Source organism: Loxodonta africana, chromosome Y (assembly GCF_030014295.1).
Source record: "Loxodonta africana isolate mLoxAfr1 chromosome Y, mLoxAfr1.hap2, whole genome shotgun sequence".
NCBI classification, from domain to species: domain Eukaryota; kingdom Metazoa; phylum Chordata; class Mammalia; order Proboscidea; family Elephantidae; genus Loxodonta; species Loxodonta africana.
The window spans coordinates 7,756,012-7,772,928 of NC_087370.1; positions in this window are offsets into that span (position 1 = coordinate 7,756,012).

A 16,917-nucleotide genomic window follows, 5' to 3' on the forward strand; every position below is an offset into this window, starting at 1 on the left:
AACCTCTGGGTACTGTCACCAGGCCTTCCTTCTGAGGTACCTCTTTGTACAGGCACCAGGCATTGCTTCCGATGTACCTCTGGGTACAGTCACCAGACATTTTACTCAAGGTACCTCTGGGTACAGTCACCAAGACTTCCTTCCAAGATACCTCTGGGTATAGGCAGTAGGCCTGCCTTCTGAGGTACCTGTGGGTAATGTCTCCAGGGCTTCCTTCTCCAGTATCTCTGGGTACAGTCAACAGGCCTTCATTCTCAGGTACCTCTGGGTACAGTCACCAGGCCTTCATTCTCAGGTACCTCTGGGTACAGTCACCAGGCCTTCGTTCTGAGGTACCTCTGGGTGCAGTGACCAGGCCTTCCTTCTGAGGTACCTCTGAGTACAGTCAGCAGGGCTGCCTTCTCAGATACCTCTGGGTACAGTCACCAAACTTTTCTTTTGAGGTACTTCTGGGTCCAGTCACCAGGCCTTCCTTCAGAGGTATCTCTGGGTGGAGTCACCCGACCATCCTTCTGAGGTATCTGTTTGTAGAGTCACCAGGTCTTCATTCCGAGGCACCTCCGCGTACACGCACCAGGCCTTCCTTTCGAGGTACCTCTGGGTACAGTCACCAGGCCTTCCTTCCAAGGTACCTCTGGGTATGGTCACCAGTCCTTCCTTCCGAGGTATCTCTGGGTACAGTCATCACACCTTTCTTCTGAGATAACTCTGGGGACATTCAGTAGGCCTTCCTTCTGAGGTACATCTGGGTAATGTCACCAGGGCTTCCTTCCGATGTAGCTCTTGGTACACTCACCAGGCCTTCCTTCTAGTTACCTCTGGGTACACTCAGCAGGCCTTCCTTCTCAGATACTTTGGGTTCTGTCACCAGGCCTTCCTTCTGAGGTACCCCTGGGTAAAGTCACTAGGCCTTCCTTACGTTGTTTGTCTGGGTACCGTTTCCAGGCCTTCCTTCCGAGATACCTCTGGGTACAGTCACCAGGCCTTCCTTCTGAGGTATCTCTGGGTACTGTCACCACACCTTCCTTTCGAGGTACCTCTGGGTACAGTCACAAGGAGTTCCTTTAGAGGTACTTCTGGGTGTACTCACCATGCCTTCCTTCCGAAGTATCTCTGGGTAGAGTCACCAGGCCTTCATCCGAGTTACCTTTGGGTAGTATCACCAGGCCTTCCTTCCGAGGTATCTCTGGGTAAATTCACCATGCCTTCCTTCTGAGGTCACTCTGGGTACAGTCACCAGGCCTTCCTTCTGAGGTACCTCTGGGTACAGTTCCCAGGCCTTCCTTCTCAGAAACCTCTGGGTACAGTCACCAGGCCTTCTTTTCGAGGTAGCTGTGGATACAGTCACTAGGCCTTCCTTCTGATGTACCTCTGGGTAGAGTCACTAGGCCTTCCTTCCAGGTATGTCTGGGTACAGTCACCAGGCCTTCCTTCTGAGGTACCTCTGATTACAGTCAGCAGGCCTGCCTTCTCAGATACCTCTGGGTACAGTTACCAGGCCTTCCTTCTCAGAAACCTCTGGGTATAGTCACCAGGCCTTCTTTTCGAGGTACCTGTGGATACAGTCACTAGGCCTTCCTTTTGATGTACCTCTGGGTAGAGTCACTAGGCCTTCCTTCCAGGTATCTCTGGGTACAGTCACCAGGCCTTCCTTCCGAGGTACCTCTAGTACAGTTACCAGGCCTTCATTCTCAGGCACCTCTGGGTACAGTCACCAGGCCTTCCTTCTGAGGTACCTCCGGGTACAGTCACCAGGCTTTCCTTCCAAGCTACGCCTGGGTATGTCACCAGGCCTTCCTCCTGCGGTATCTATGGGTACTGTCACCAGGCCTTCCTTCTGAGGTACCTCTGTTACAGGCACCAGTCATTGCTTCCGATGTACCTCTGGGTAAAGTCACCAGGCCTTTTACCCAAGGTACCTCTGGATACAGTCACCAAGTCTTCCTTCCGAGGAACCTCTGTGTTCAGTCACCAGTCCTTCCTTCCGAGGAACCTCTGGGTACTGTCACCAGGCCTTCCTTCTGACGTACCTCTGGGTACAGGCAGCAGGCATTGCTTCCGATGTACCTCTGGGTACAGTCACCAAGACTTCCTTCCAAGTTTCCTCTGGGTATAGGCAGTAGGCCTGCCTTCTGAGGTACCTGTGGGTAATGTCTCCAGGGCTTCCTTCTCCAGTACCTCTGGGTACAGTCAACAGGCCTTCATTCTCAGGTACCTCTGGGTACAGTCACCAGGCCTTCATTCTCAGGTACCTCTGGGTACAGTTACCAGGCCTTCATTCTCAGGTACCTCTGTGTACAGTCACCAGAACTTCGTTCTGAGGTACCTCTGGGTACAGTCACCAGGCCTTCCTTCTGAGGTACCTCTGAGTACAGTCAGCAGGGCTGCCTTCTCAGATACCTCTGGGTACAGTCACCAAACTTTCCTTTTGAGGTACTTCTGGGTCCAGTCACCAGGCCTTCCTTCAGAGGTATCTCTGGGTGGAGTCACCCGACCATCCTTCTGAGGTATCTGTTTGTAGAGTCACCAGGTCTTCATTCCGAGGCACCTCCGCGTACACGCACCAGGCCTTCCTTTCGAGGTACCTCTGGGTACAGTCACCAGGCCTTCCTTCCAAGGTACCTCTGGGTATGGTCACCAGTCCTTCCTTCCGAGGTATCTCTGGGTACAGTCATCAGACCTTTCTTCTGAGATAACTCTGGGGACAGTCAGTAGGCCTTCCTTCTGAGGTACATCTGGGTAATGTCACCAGGCCTTCCTTCCGATGTAGCTCTTGGTACACTCACCAGGCCTTCCTTCTAGTTACCTCTGGGTACAGTCAGTAGGCCTTCCTTCTCAGATACTTCTGGGTTCTGTCACCAGGCCTTCCTTCTGAGGTACCCCTGGGTAAAGTCACTAGGCCTTCCTTCTGAGGTATCTCTGGGTACTGTCACCACACCTTCCTTCCGAGGTACCTCTGGGTACAGTCACCAGGCCTTCCTTCTGAGGTACCTCTGGGTACTGTCACCAGGCCTTCCTTCTGAGGTATCTCTGGGTACTGTCACCACACCTTCCTTCCGAGGTACCTCTGGGTACACTCACAAGGAGTTCCTTTAGAGGTACTTCTGGGTGTACTCACCATGCCTTCCTTCCGAAGTATCTGTGGGTAGAGTCACCAGGCCTTCATCCGAGTTACCTTTGGGTAGTATCACCAGGCCTTCCTTCCGAGGTATCTCTGGGTAAATTCACCATGCCTTCCTTCTGAGGTAACTCTGGGTACAGTCACCAGGCCTTCCTTCCGAGGTACTTCTGGGTACAGTCACAAGGCCTTCCTTCTGAGGTACCTCTGGGTACAGTTACCAGGCCTTCTTTTCGAGGTACCTGTGGATACAGTCACTAGGCCTTCCTTCTGATGTACCTCTGGGTAGAGTCACTAGGCCTTCCTTCCAGGTATCTCTGGGTACAGTCACCAGGCCTTCCTTTTGAGGTACCTCTGATTACAGTCAGCAGGCCTGCCTTCTCAGATACCTGTGGGTACTGTCACCAGGCCTTCCTTCTCAGGTAACTCTTTTTACAGACACCAGGGCTTCCTTCCGAGGTACCTCTGGGTACAGTCATCAGGCCTTCCTTCTGAGGTACCTATGAGTAGAGTCACCAGGGCTTCTTTCTAAGGTACGTCTGGGTACAGTCACCAGGCCTTCCTTCCGAGGTACCTCTGGTACAGTTACCAGGCCTTCATTCTCAGGCACCTCTGGGTACAGTCACCAGGCCTTCCTTCTGAGGTACCGCTGGGTACAGTCACCAGGCTTTCCTTCCATGGTACACCTGGGTATGTCACCAGGCCTTCCTTCTGCGGTATCTATGGGTACTGTCACCAGGTCTTCCTTCTGAGGTACGTCTGGTAGAGGCACCAGCCATTGCTTCCGCTGTACCTCTGGGTACAGTCACCAGGCCTTTTACCCAAGGTACCTATGGATACAGTCACCAAGTCTTCCTTCCGAGGTACCCCTGTGTTCAGTCACCGGTCCTTCCTTCCGAGGTTTGTCTGGGTATCGTTTCAAGGCCTTCCTTCCGAGGTACCCCTGGGTACAGTCACCAGGCCTTCCTTCTGAGGTACCTCTGAGTACAGTCAGCAGGGCTGCCTTCTCAGATACCTCTGGGTACAGTCACCAAACTTTCCTTTTGAGGCACTTCTGGGTGCAGTCACCAGGCTTTAATTCAGAGGTATCTCTGGGTGGAGTCACCCGACCATCCTTCTGAGGTATCTGTTTGTAGAGTCACCAGGTCTTCATTCCGAGGCACCTCCGCGTACAGTCACCAGGCCTTCCTTCCGAGGTACCTCTGGGTACAGTCACCAGGCCTTCCTTCTGAGGTAGCTCTGAGTACACTCTGCAGGCCTTCCTTCTGAGGTACCTCTGGGTATTTTCATCAGGCCTTGCTTCCGAGGTATGTACGGGTACAGTCACCAGGCCTTTTTTCTGAAGTACCTCTGGGTACAGTCACCTGGCCTTCCTTCCGAGGTATGTCAGGATAAAGTCAACAGGCCTTCCTTCCCAGGTACCTCTGGGTACAGACACCAGGCTTTCCTTCCGAAGAACCTCTGGGTACTGTCTCCAGGCCTTCCGTCTGAGTGAATTCTGGGAATAGTGACCAGAACTTTCTTCCGATGCACCTCTGGGGACCGTCACCAGACCTTCCTTCCGAGGTACCTCTGGATACATTCACCAGGCCTTCCTTCTGAGGTACATCTGGGTACATTCACCAGGCCTTCCTTCTCAGATACTCTGGGTACACTCACCAGGTCTTCTTTCCGACGTTCCTGTGGGTACAGTCACCAGGCCTTCCTTTCAATGTAACTCTGGGTACAGTCACCAGGCCTTCCTTCTCAGATATATCTGGGTACAGTCACCAGGCCTTCCTTCCAGGTACCTCTGGGTACAGTCAGCAGGAATGCCTTCTCAGATACTTCTGGGTTCTCTCACCAGGTTTTCCTTCTGACGTACCCCTGGGGACAGTCACCAGGCCTTCCTTGCGAGGTTTGTCTGGGTACAGTTTCCAGGCCTTCCTTCCGAGGTACCTCTGGGTACAGTCACCAGGCCTTCCTTCTCAGATACATCTGGGTACAGTCACCAAGTCTTCCTTCCGATGTACCTCTGGGTACAGTCACCAGGCCTTCCTTCTAGTTATCTCTGAGTACACTCAGCAGGCCTTCCTTCTCAGATACTTCTGGGTTCTGTCACCAGGCCTTCCTTCTGAGGTACCCCTGGGTAAAGTCACTAGGCCTTCCTTACGTTGTTTGTCTGGGTACCGTTTCCAGGCCTTCCTTCCGAGATACCTCTGGGTACAGTCACCAGGCCTTCCTTCTGAGGTACCTCTGGGGACAGTCACCAGGCTTTCCTTCCCAGGTACGCCTGGGTACTGTCACCAGGCCTTACCTCTGAGGTATCTCTGGGTACTGTCACCACACCTTCCTTTCGAGGTACCTCTGGGTACAGTCACAAGGAGTTCCTTTAGAGGTACTTCTGGGTGTACTCACCATGCCTTCCTTCCGAAGTATCTCTGGGTAGAGTCACCAGGCCTTCATCCGAGTTACCTGTGGGTAGTATCACCAGGCCTTCCTTCCGAGGTATCTCTGGGTACATTCACCAGGCCTTCCTTCTGAGGTAACTCTGGGTACAGTCATCAGGCCTTCCTTCCGAGGTACTTCTGTGTACAGTCACAAGGCCTTCCTTCTGATGTACCTCTAGGTACAGTTACCAGGCCAGCCTTCTCAGAAACCCCTGGGTATAGTCACCAGGCCTTCTTTTCGAGGTACCTGTGGATACAGTCACTAGGCCTTCCTTCCGATGTACCTCTGGGTAGAGTCACTAGGCCTTCCTTCCAGGTATCTCTGGGTACAGTCACCAGGCCTTCCTTCTGAGGTACGTCTGATTACAGTCAGCAGGCCTGCCTTCTCAGATACCTGTGGGTACAGTCACCAGGCCTTCCTTCTCAGGTAACTCTTTTTACAGACACCAGGGCTTCCTTCCGAGGTACCTCTGGGTACAGTCATCAGGCCTTCAATCTGAGGTACGTATGGGTAGAGTCACCAGGGCTTCTTTCTAAGGTACGTCTGGGTACAGTCACCAGGCCTTCCTTCCGAGGTACCTCTGGTACAGTTACCAGGCCTTCATTCTCAGGCACCTCTGGGTACAGTCACCAGGCCTTCGTTCTGAGGTACCTCCGGGTACAGTAACCAGGCCTTCCTTCTGAGGTACCTCTGAGTACAGTGAGCAGGGCTGCCTTCTCAGATACCTCTGGGTACAGTCACCAAACTTTCCTTTTGAGGTACTTCTGGGTCCAGTCACCAGGCTTTAATTCAGAGGTATCTCTGGGTGGAGTCACCCGACCATCCTTCTGAGGTGTCTGTTTGTAGAGTCACCAGGTCTTCATTCCGAGGCACCTCCGCGTACAGTCACCAGGCCTTCCTTCCGAGGTACCTCTGGGTACAGTCACCAGGCCTTCCTTCCAAGGTACCTCTGGGTATGGTCACCAGTCCTTCCTTCCGAGGTATCTCTGGGTACAGTCATCAGACCTTTCTTCTGAGATAACTCTGGGGACAGTCAGTAGGCCTTCCTTCTGAGGTACATCTGGGTAATGTCACCAGGCCTTCCTTCCGATGTACCTCTGGGTACAGTCACCAGGCCTTCCTTCTAGTTACCTCTGGGTACAGTCACCAGGCCTTCCTTCTAGTTACCTCTGGGTACAGTCAGCAGGCCTTCCTTCTCAGATACTTCTGGGTTCTGTCACCAGGCCTTCCTTCTGAGGTACCCCTGGGTAAAGTCACTAGGCCTTCCTTACGTTGTTTGTCTGGGTACCGTTTCCAGGCCTTCCTTCCGAGATACCTCTGGGTACAGTCACCAGGCCTTCCTTCTGAGGTACCTCTGGGGACAGTCACCAGGCTTTCCTTCCCAGGTACGCCTGGGTACTGTCACCAGGCCTTCCTTCTGAGGTATCTCTGGGTACAGTCACCAGGCCTTCCTTCTGAGGTACCTCTGATTACAGTCAGCAGGCCTGCCTTCTCAGATACCTGTGGGTACTGTCACCAGGCCTTCCTTCTCAGGTAACTCTTTTTACAGACACCAGGGCTTCCTTCCGAGGTACCTCTGGGTACAGTCATCAGGCCTTCCTTCTGAGGAACCTATGGGTAGAGTCACCAGGGCTTCTTTCTAAGGTACGTCTGGGTACAGTCACCAGGCCTTCCTTCCGAGGTACCTCTAGTACAGTTACCAGGACTTCATTCTCAGACTCCTCTGGGTACAGTCACCAGGCCTTGCTTCTGAGGTACCGCTGGGTACAGTCACCAGGCTTTCCTTCCAAGCTACGCCTGGGTATGTCACCAGGCCTTCCTTCTGCGGTATCTCTGGGTACTGTCACCAGGCCTTCCTTCTGAGGTACGTCTGGTACAGGCACCAGCCATTGCTTCCGCTGTACCTCTGGGTACAGTCACCAGGCCTTTTACCCAAGGTACCTCTGGATACAGTCACCAAGTCTTCCTTCCGAGGTACCTCTGTGTTCAGTCACCAGTCCTTCCTTCCGAGGAACCTCTGGGTACTGTCACCAGGCCTTCCTTCTGACGTACCTCTGGGTACAGGCACCAGGCATTGCTTCCGATGTACCTCTGGGTACAGTCACCAAGACTTCCTTCCAAGTTTCCTCTGGGTATAGGCAGTAGGCCTGCCTTCTGAGGTACCTGTGGGTAATGTCTGCAGGGCTTCCTTCTCCAGTACCTCTGGGTACAGTCAACAGGCCTTCATTCTCAGGTACCTCTGGGTACAGTCACCAGGCCTTCATTCTCAGGTACCTCTGGGTACAGTCACCAGGCCTTCGTTCTGAGGTACCTCTGGGTACAGTCACCAGGCCTTCCTTCTGAGGTACCTCTGAGTACAGTCAGCAGGGCTGCCTTCTCAGATACCTCTGGGTACAGTCACCAAACTTTCCTTTTGAGGTACTTCTGGGTGCAGTCACCAGGCTTTAACTCAGAGGTATCTCTGGGTGGAGTCACCCGACCATCCTTCTGAGGTATCTGTTTGTAGAGTCACCAGGTCTTCATTCCGAGGCACCTCCGCGTACACTCACCAGGCCTTCCTTCCGAGGTACCTCTGGGTACAGTCACCAGGCCTTCCTTCCAAGGTACCTCTGGGTATGGTCACCAGTCCTTCCTTCCGAGGTATCTCTGGGTACAGTCATCAGACCTTTCTTCTGAGATAACTCTGGGGACAGTCAGTAGGTCTTCCTTCTGAGGTACATCTGGGTAATGTCACCAGGCCTTCCTTCCGAAGTACCTCTGGATAGAGTTACCAGGCCTTCATTCTCAGGCACCTCTGGGTACAGTCACCAGGCCTTCCTTCTGAGGTAGCTCTGAGTACACTCAGCAGGCCTTCCTTCTGAGGTACCTCTGGGTATTTTCATCAGGCCTTGCTTCCGAGGTATGTACGGGTACAGTCACCAGGCCTTTTTTCTGAAGTACCTCTGGGTACAGTCACCTGGCCTTCCTTCCGAGGTATGTCAGGATAAAGTCAACAGGCCTTCCTTCCCAGGTACCTCTGGGTACAGACACCAGGCTTTCCTTCCGAAGAACCTCTGGGTACTGTCTCCAGGCCTTCCGTCTGAGTGAATTCTGGGAACAGTGACCAGAACTTTCTTCCGATACACCTCTGGGGACCGTCACCAGACCTTCCTTCCGAGGTACCTCTGGATACATTCACCAGGCCTTCCTTCTGAGGTACATCTGGGTACATTCACCAGGCCTTCCTTCTCAGATACTCTGGATACACTCACCAGGTCTTCTTTCCGACGTTCCTGTGGGTACAGTCACCAGGCCTTCCTTTCAATGTAACTCTGGGTACAGTCACCAGGCCTTCCTTCTCAGATATATCTGGGTACAGTCACCAGGCCTTCCTTCCAGGTACCTCTGGGTACAGTCAGCAGGAATGCCTTCTCAGATACTTCTGGGTTCTCTCACCAGGTTTTCCTTCTGACGTACCCCTGGGGACAGTCACCAGGCCTTCCTTGCGAGGTTTGTCTGGGTACAGTTTCCAGGCCTTCCTTCCGAGGTACCTCTGGGTACAGTCACCAGGCCTTCCTTCTCAGATACATCTGGGTACAGTCACCAAGTCTTCCTTCCGATGTACCTCTGGGTACAGTCACCAGGCCTTCCTTCTAGTTACCTCTGGGTACACTCAGCAGGCCTTCCTTCTCAGATACTTCTGGGTTCTGTCACGAGGCCTTCCTTCTGAGGTACCCCTGGGTAAAGTCACTAGGCCTTCCTTACGTTGTTTGTCTGGGTAGCGTTTAAAGGCCTTCCTTCCGAGATACCTCTGGGTACAGTCACCAGGCCTTCCTTCTGAGGTACCTCTGGGGACAGTCTCCAGGCTTTCCTTCCCAGGTACGCCTGGGTACTCTCACCAGGCCTTCCTTCTGAGGTATCTCTGGGTACTGTCACCACACTTTCCTTTCGAGGTACCTCTGGGTACAGTCACAAGGAGTTCCTTTAGAGGTACTTCTGGGTGTACTCACCATGCCTTCCTTCTGAAGTATCTCTGGGTAGAGTCACCAGGCCTTCATCCGAGTTACCTGTGGGTAGTATCACCAGGCCTTCCTTCCGAGGTATCTCTGGGTACATTCACCAGGCCTTCCTTCTGAGGTAACTCTGGGTACAGTGACCAGGCCTTCCTTCCGAGGTACTTCTGGGTACAGTCACAAGGCCTTCCTTCTCAGGTATCTCTGGGTACAGTTACCAGGCCAGCCTTCTCAGAAACCCCTGGGTATAGTCACCAGGACTTCTTTTCGAGGTACCAGTGGATACAGTCACTAGGCCTTCCTTCCGATGTACCTCTGGGTAGAGTCACTAGGCCTTCCTTCCAGGTATCTCTGGGTACAGTCACCAGGCCTTCCTTCTGAGGTACCTCTGATTACAGTCAGCAGGCCTGCCTTCTCAGGTACCTGTGGGTACTGTCACCAGGCCTTCCTGCTCAGGTAACTCTTTTTACAGACACCAGGGCTTCCTTCCGAGGTACCTCTGGGTACAGTCATCAGGCCTTCCTTCTGAGGTACCTGTGGGTAGAGTCACCAGGGCTTCTTTCTAAGGTACTTCTGGGTACAGTCACCAGGCCTTCCTTCCGAGGTACCTCTGGTACAGTTACCAGGCCTTCATTCTCAGGCACCTCTGGGTATAGTCACCAGGCCTTCTTTCTGAGGTACGTATGGGTAGAGTCACCAGGCCTTCCTTCTGAGGTAGCTCTGAGTACACTCAGCAGGCCTTCCTTCCGAGGTACCTCTGGGTGTTTTCATCAGGCCTTGCTTCCGAGGTATATACGGGTACAGTCACCAGGCCTTTTTTCTGAAGTACCTCTGGGTACAGTCACCTGGCCTTCCTTCCGAGGTATGTCAGGATAAAGTCAACATGCCTTCCTTCCCAGGTACCTCTGGGTACAGACACCAGGCTTTCCTTCCGAGGAACCTCTGGGTACTGTCTCCAGGCCTTCCGTCTGAGTGAATTCTGGGAACAGTGACCAGAACTTTCTTCCGATACATCTCTGGGGACAGTCAGCAGGCCTTCCTTCCGATGTACCTCTGGGTACAGTCACCAGGCCTTCCTTCTAGTTACCTCCGGGTACACTCAGCAGGCCTTTCTTCTCAGATACTTCTGGGTTCTGTCACCAGGCCTTCCTTCTGAGGTACCCCTGGGTAAAGTCACTAGGCTTTCCTTACGTTGTTTGTCTGGGTACCGTTTCCAGGCCTTCCTTCCGAGATACCTCTCGGTACAGTCACCAGGCTTTCCTTCCCAGGTACGCCTGGGTACTGTCACCAGGCCTTCCTTCTGAGGTATCTCTGGGTACTGTCACCACACCTTCCTTTCGAGGTACCTCTGGGTACAGTCACAAGGAGTTCCTGTAGAGGTACTTCTGGGTGTACTCACCATGCCTTCCTTCCGAAGTATCTCTGGGTAGGGTCACCAGGCCTTCATCCGAGTTACCTGTGGGTAGTATCACCAGGTCTTCCTTCCGAGGTATCTCTGGGTACATTCACCAGGCCTTCCTTCTGAGGTAACTCTGGGTACAGTCACCAGGCCTTCCTTCCGAGGTACTTCTGGGTACAGTCACAAGGCCTTCCTTCTGAGGTACCTCTGGGTACAGTTCCCAGGCCTTCCTTCTCAGAAACCCCTGGATATAGTCACCAGGCCTTCTTTTGGAGATACCTGTGGATACAGTCACTAGGCCTTCCTTCCGATGTACCTCTGGGTAGAGTCACTAGGCCTTCCTTCCAGGTATCTCTGGGTACAGTCACCAGGCCTTCCTTCTGAGGTACCTCTGATTACAGTCAGCAGGCCTGCCTTCTCAGATACCTGTGGGTACTGTCACCAGGCCTTCCTTCTCAGGTAACTCTTTTTACAGACACCAGGGCTTCCTTCCGAGGTACCTCTGGGTACAGTCATCAGACCTTTCTTCTGAGATAACTCTGGGGACAGTCAGTAGGCCTTCCTTCTGAGGTACATCTGGGTAATGTCACCAGGCCTTCCTTCCGATGTACCTCTGGGTACAGTCACCAGGCCTTCCTTCTAGTTACCTCTGGGTACAGTCAGCAGGCCTTCCTTCTCAGATACTTCTGGGTTCTGTCACCAGGCCTTCCTTCTGAGGTACCCCTGGGTAAAGTCACTAGGCCTTCCTTACGTTGTTTGTCTGGGTACCGTTTCCAGGCCTTCCTTCTTAGATACCTCTGGGTACAGTCACCAGGCCTTCCTTCTGAGGAACCTCTGGGGACAGTCACCAGGCTTTCCTTCCCAGGTACGCCTGGGTACTGTCACCAGGCCTTCCTTCTGAGGTATCTCTGGGTACTGTCACCACACCTTCCTTCCGAGGTACCTCTGGGTACAGTCACAAGGGGTTCCTTTAGAGGTACTTCTGTGTGTACTCACCATGCCTTCCTTCCGAAGTATCTCTGGGTAGAGTCACCAGGCCTTCATCCGAGTTACCTGTGGGTAGTATCACCAGGCCTTCCTTCCGAGGTATCTCTGGGTAAATTCACCAGGCCTTCCTTCTGAGGTAACTCTGGGTACAGTCACCAGGCCTTCCTTCCGAGGTACTTCTGGGTACAGTCACAAGGCCTTCCTTCTTAGGTACCTCTGGGTACAGTTACCAGGCATTCCTTCTCAGAAACCTCTGCGTATAGTCACCAGGCCTTCTTTTCGAGGTACCTGTGGATACAGTCACTAGGCCTTTCTTTTGATGTACCTCTGGGTAGAGTCACTAGGCCTTCCTTCCAGGTATCTCTGGGTACAGTCACCAGGCCTTCCTTCCGAGGTACCTCTAGTACAGTTACCAGGCCTTCATTCTCAGGCACCTCTGGGTACAGTCACCAGGCCTTCCTTCTGAGGTACCTCCAGGTACAGTCACCAGGCTTTCCTTCCAAGGTACGCCTGGGTATGTCACCAGGCCTTCCTCCTGCGGTATCTATGGGTACTGTCACCAGGCCTTCCTTCTGAGGTACCTCTGTTACAGGCACCAGTCATTGCTTCCGATGTACCTCTGGGTAAAGTTTCCAGGCCTTTTACCCAAGGTACCTCTGGATACAGTTACCAAGTCTTCCTTCCGAGGTACCTCTGTGTTCAGTCACCAGTCCTTCCTTCCGAGGAACCTCTGGGTACTGTCACCAGGCCTTCCTTCTTAGGTACCTCTTTGTACAGGCCCCAGGCATTGCTTCCGATGTACCTCTGGGTACAGTCACCAGACATTTTACTCAAGGTACCTCTGGGTACAGTCACCAAGACTTCCTTCCAAGATACCTCTGGGTATAGGCAGTAGGCCTGCCTTCTGAGGTACCTGTGGGTAATGTCTCCAGGGCTTCCTTCTCCAGTACCTCTGGGTAGAGTCAACAGGCCTTCATTCTCAGGTACCTCTGGGTACAGTCACCAGGCCTTCATTCTCAGGTACCTCTGGGTACAGTCACCAGGCCTTCGTTCTGAGGTACCTCTGAGTACAGTCAGCAGGGCTGCCTTCTCAGATACCTCTGGGTACAGTCACCAAACTTTCCTTTTGAGGTACTTCTGGGTCCAGTCACCAGGCCTTCCTTCAGAGGTATCTCTGGGTGGAGTCACCCGACCATCCTTCTGAGGTATCTGTTTGTAGAGTCACCAGGTCTTCATTCCGAGGCACCTCCGCGTACACTCACCAGGTCTTCCTTTCGAGGTACCTCTGGGTACAGTCACCAGGCCTTCCTTCCAAGGTACCTCTGGGTATGGTCACCAGTCCTTCCTTCCGAGGTATCTCTGGGTACAGTCATCAGACCTTTCTTCTGAGATAACTCTGGGGACAGTCAGTAGGCCTTCCTTCTGAGGTACATCTGGGTAATGTCACCAGGCCTTCCTTCCGATGTAGCTCTTGGTACACTCACCAGGCCTTCCTTCTAGTTACCTCTGGGTACAGTCAGTAGGCCTTCCTTCTCAGATACTTCTGGGTTCTGTCACCAGGCCTTCCTTCTGAGGTACCCCTGGGTAAAGTCACTAGGCCTTCCTTACGTTGTTTGTCTGGGTACCGTTTCCAGGCCTTCCTTCCGAGATACCTCTGGGTACAGTCACCAGGCCTTCCTTCTGAGGTACCTCTGGGGACAGTCACCAGGCTTTCCTTCCCAGGTACGCCTGGGTACTGTCACCAGGCCTTCCTTCTGAGGTATCTCTGGGTACAGTCACCAGGCCTTCCTTCTGAGGTACCTCTGATTACAGTCAGCAGGCCTGCCTTCTCAGATACCTGTGGGTACTGTCACCAGGCCTTCCTTCTCAGGTAACTCTTTTTACAGACACCAGGGCTTCCTTCCGCGGTATCTCTGGGTACAGTCATCAGGCCTTCCTTCTGAGGTACCTATGGGTAGAGTCACCAGGGCTTCTTTCTAAGGTACGTCTGGGTAGAGTCACCAGGCCTTCCTTCCGAGGTACCTCTAGTACAGTTAACAGGGCTTCATTCTCAGACACCTCTGGGTACAGTCACCAGGCCTTGCTTCTGAGGTACCGCTGGGTACAGTCACCAGGCTTTCCTTCCAAGGTACGCCTGGGTATGTCACCAGGCCTTCCTTCTGCGGTATCTATGGGTACTGTCACCAGGCCTTCCTTCTGAGGTACGTCTGGTACAGGCACCAGCCATTGCTTCCGCTGTACCTCTGGGTACAGTCACCAGGCCTTTTACCCAAGGTACCTCTGGATACAGTCACCAAGTCTTCCTTCCGAGGTACCTCTGTGTTCAGTCACCAGTCCTTCCTTCCGAGGAACCTCTGGGTACTGTCACCAGGCCTTCCTTCTGACGTACCTCTGGGTACAGGCACCATGCCTTGCTTCCGATGTACCTCTGGGTACAGTCACCAAGACTTCCTTCCAAGTTACCTCTGGGTATAGGCAGTAGGCCCCCCTTCTGAGGTACCTGTGGGTAATGTCTGCAGGGCTTCCTTCTCCAGTACCTCTGGGTACAGTCAACAGGCCTTCATTCTCAGGTACCTCTGGGTACAGTCACCAGGCCTTCATTCTCAGGTACCTCTGGGTACAGTCACCAGGCCTTCCTTCTGAGGTACCTCTGAGTACAGTCAGCAGGGCTGCCTTCTCAGATACCTCTGGGTACAGTCACCAAACTTTCCTTTTGAGGTACTTCTGGGTCCAGTCACCAGGCTTTAATTCAGAGGTATCTCTGGGTGGAGTCACCCGACCATCCTTCTGAGGTATCTGTTTGTAGAGTCACCAGGTCTTCATTCCGAGGCACCTCCGCGTACAGTCACCAGGCCTTCCTTCCGAGGTACCTCTGGGTACAGTCACCAGGCCTTCCTTCCAAGGTACCTCTGGGTATGGTCACCAGTCCTTCCTTCCGAGGTATCTCTGGGTACAGTCATCAGACCTTTCTTCTGAGATAACTCTGGGGACAGTCAGTAGGTCTTCCTTCTGAGGTACATCTGGGTAATGTCACCAGGCCTTCCTTCCGAAGTACCTCTGGGTAGAGTTACCAGGCCTTCATTCTCAGGCACCTCTGGGTACAGTCACCAGGCCTTCCTTCTGAGGTAGCTCTGAGTACACTCAGCAGGCCTTCCTTCCGAGGTACCTCTGGGTATTTTCATCAGGCCTTGCTTCCGAGGTATGTACGGGTACAGTCACCAGGCCTTTTTTCTGAAGTACCTCTGGGTACAGTCACCTGGCCTTCCTTCCGAGGTATGTCAGGATAAAGTCAACAGGCCTTCTTTCCCAGGTACCTCTGGGTACAGACACCAGGCTTTCCTTCCGAGGAACCTCTGGGTACTGTCTCCAGGAGTTCCGTCTGAGTGAATTATGGGAACAGTGACCAGAACTTTCTTCCGATGCACCTCTGGGGACCGTCAGCAGGCCTTCCTTCCAGGTACCTCTGGGTACATTCACCAGGCCTTCCTTCGCAGATACTCTGGGTACACTCACCAGGTCTTCTTTCCGACGTTCCTGTGGGTACAGTCACCAGGCCTTCCTTTCAATGTAACTCTGCGTACAGTCACCACGCCTTCCTTCCAGGTACCTCTGGGTACAGTCACCAGGCCTTCCTTCTCAGATATATCTGGGTACAGTCACCAGGCCTTCCTTCCAGGTACCTCTGGGTACAGTCAGCAGGAATGCCTTCTCAGATACTTCTGGGTTCTCTCACCAGGTTTTCCTTCTGACGTACCCCTGGGGACAGTCCCCAGGCCTTCCTTGCGAGGTTTGTCTGGGTACCGTTTCCAGGTCTTCCTTTCGAGGTACCTCTGGGTACAGTCACCAGGCCTTCCTTCTCAGATACATCTCGGTACAGTCACCAAGTCTTCCTTCCGATGTACCTCTGGGTACAGTCACCAGGCCTTCCTTCTAGTTACCTCCGGGTACACTCAGCAGGCCTTCCTTCTCAGATACTTCTGGGTTCTGTCACCAGGCCTTCCTTCTGAGGTACCCCTGGGTAAAGTCACTAGGCCTTCCTTACTTTGTTTGTCTGGGTACCGTTTCCAGGCCTTCCTTCCGAAATACCTCTGGGTACTGTCACCAGGCCTTCCTTCTGAGGTACCTCTGGGGACAGTCACCAGGCTTTCCTTAACAGGTACGCCTGGGTACTGTCACCAGGCCTTCCTTCTGAGGTATCTCTGGGTACTGTCACCACACCTTCCTTTCGAGGTACCTCTGGGTACAGTCACAAGGAGTTCCTTTAGAGGTACTTCTGGGTGTACTCACCATGCCTTCCTTCCGAAGTATCTCTGGGTAGGGTCACCAGGCCTTCATCCGAGTTACCTGTGGGTAGTATCACCAGGCCTTCCTTCCGAGATATCTCTGGGTAAATTCACCAGGCCTTCCTTCTAGGGTAACTCTGGGTACAGTCACCTGGCCTTCCTTCTCAGAAACCCCTGGGTACAGTCACCAGGGCTTCTTTTCGAGGTATCTGTGGATACAGTCACTAGGCCTTCCTTCCGATGTACCTCTGGGTAGAGTCACTAGGCCTTCCTTCCAGGTATCTCTGGGTACAGTCACCAGGCCTTCCGTCTGAGGTACCTCTGATTTCAGTCAGCAGGCCTGCCTTCTCAGATACCTGTGGGTACTGTCACCAGGCCTTCCTTCTCAGGTAACTGTTTTTACAGACACCAGGGCTTCCTTCCGAGGTACCTCTGGGTACAGTCATCAGGCCTTCCTTCTGAGGTACCTATGGGTAGAGTCACCAGGGCTTCTTTCTAAGGTACGTCTGGGTACAGTCACCAGGCCTCCCTTCCGAGGTACCTCTAGTACAGTTACCAGGCCTTCATTCTCAGGCACCTCTGGATACAGTCACCAGGCCTTGCTTCTGAGGTACCTCTGGGTACAGTCACCAGGCTGTCTTTCCAAGGTACGCCTGGGTATGTCACCAGGCCTTCCTTCTGCGGTATCTATGGGTACTGTCACCAGGC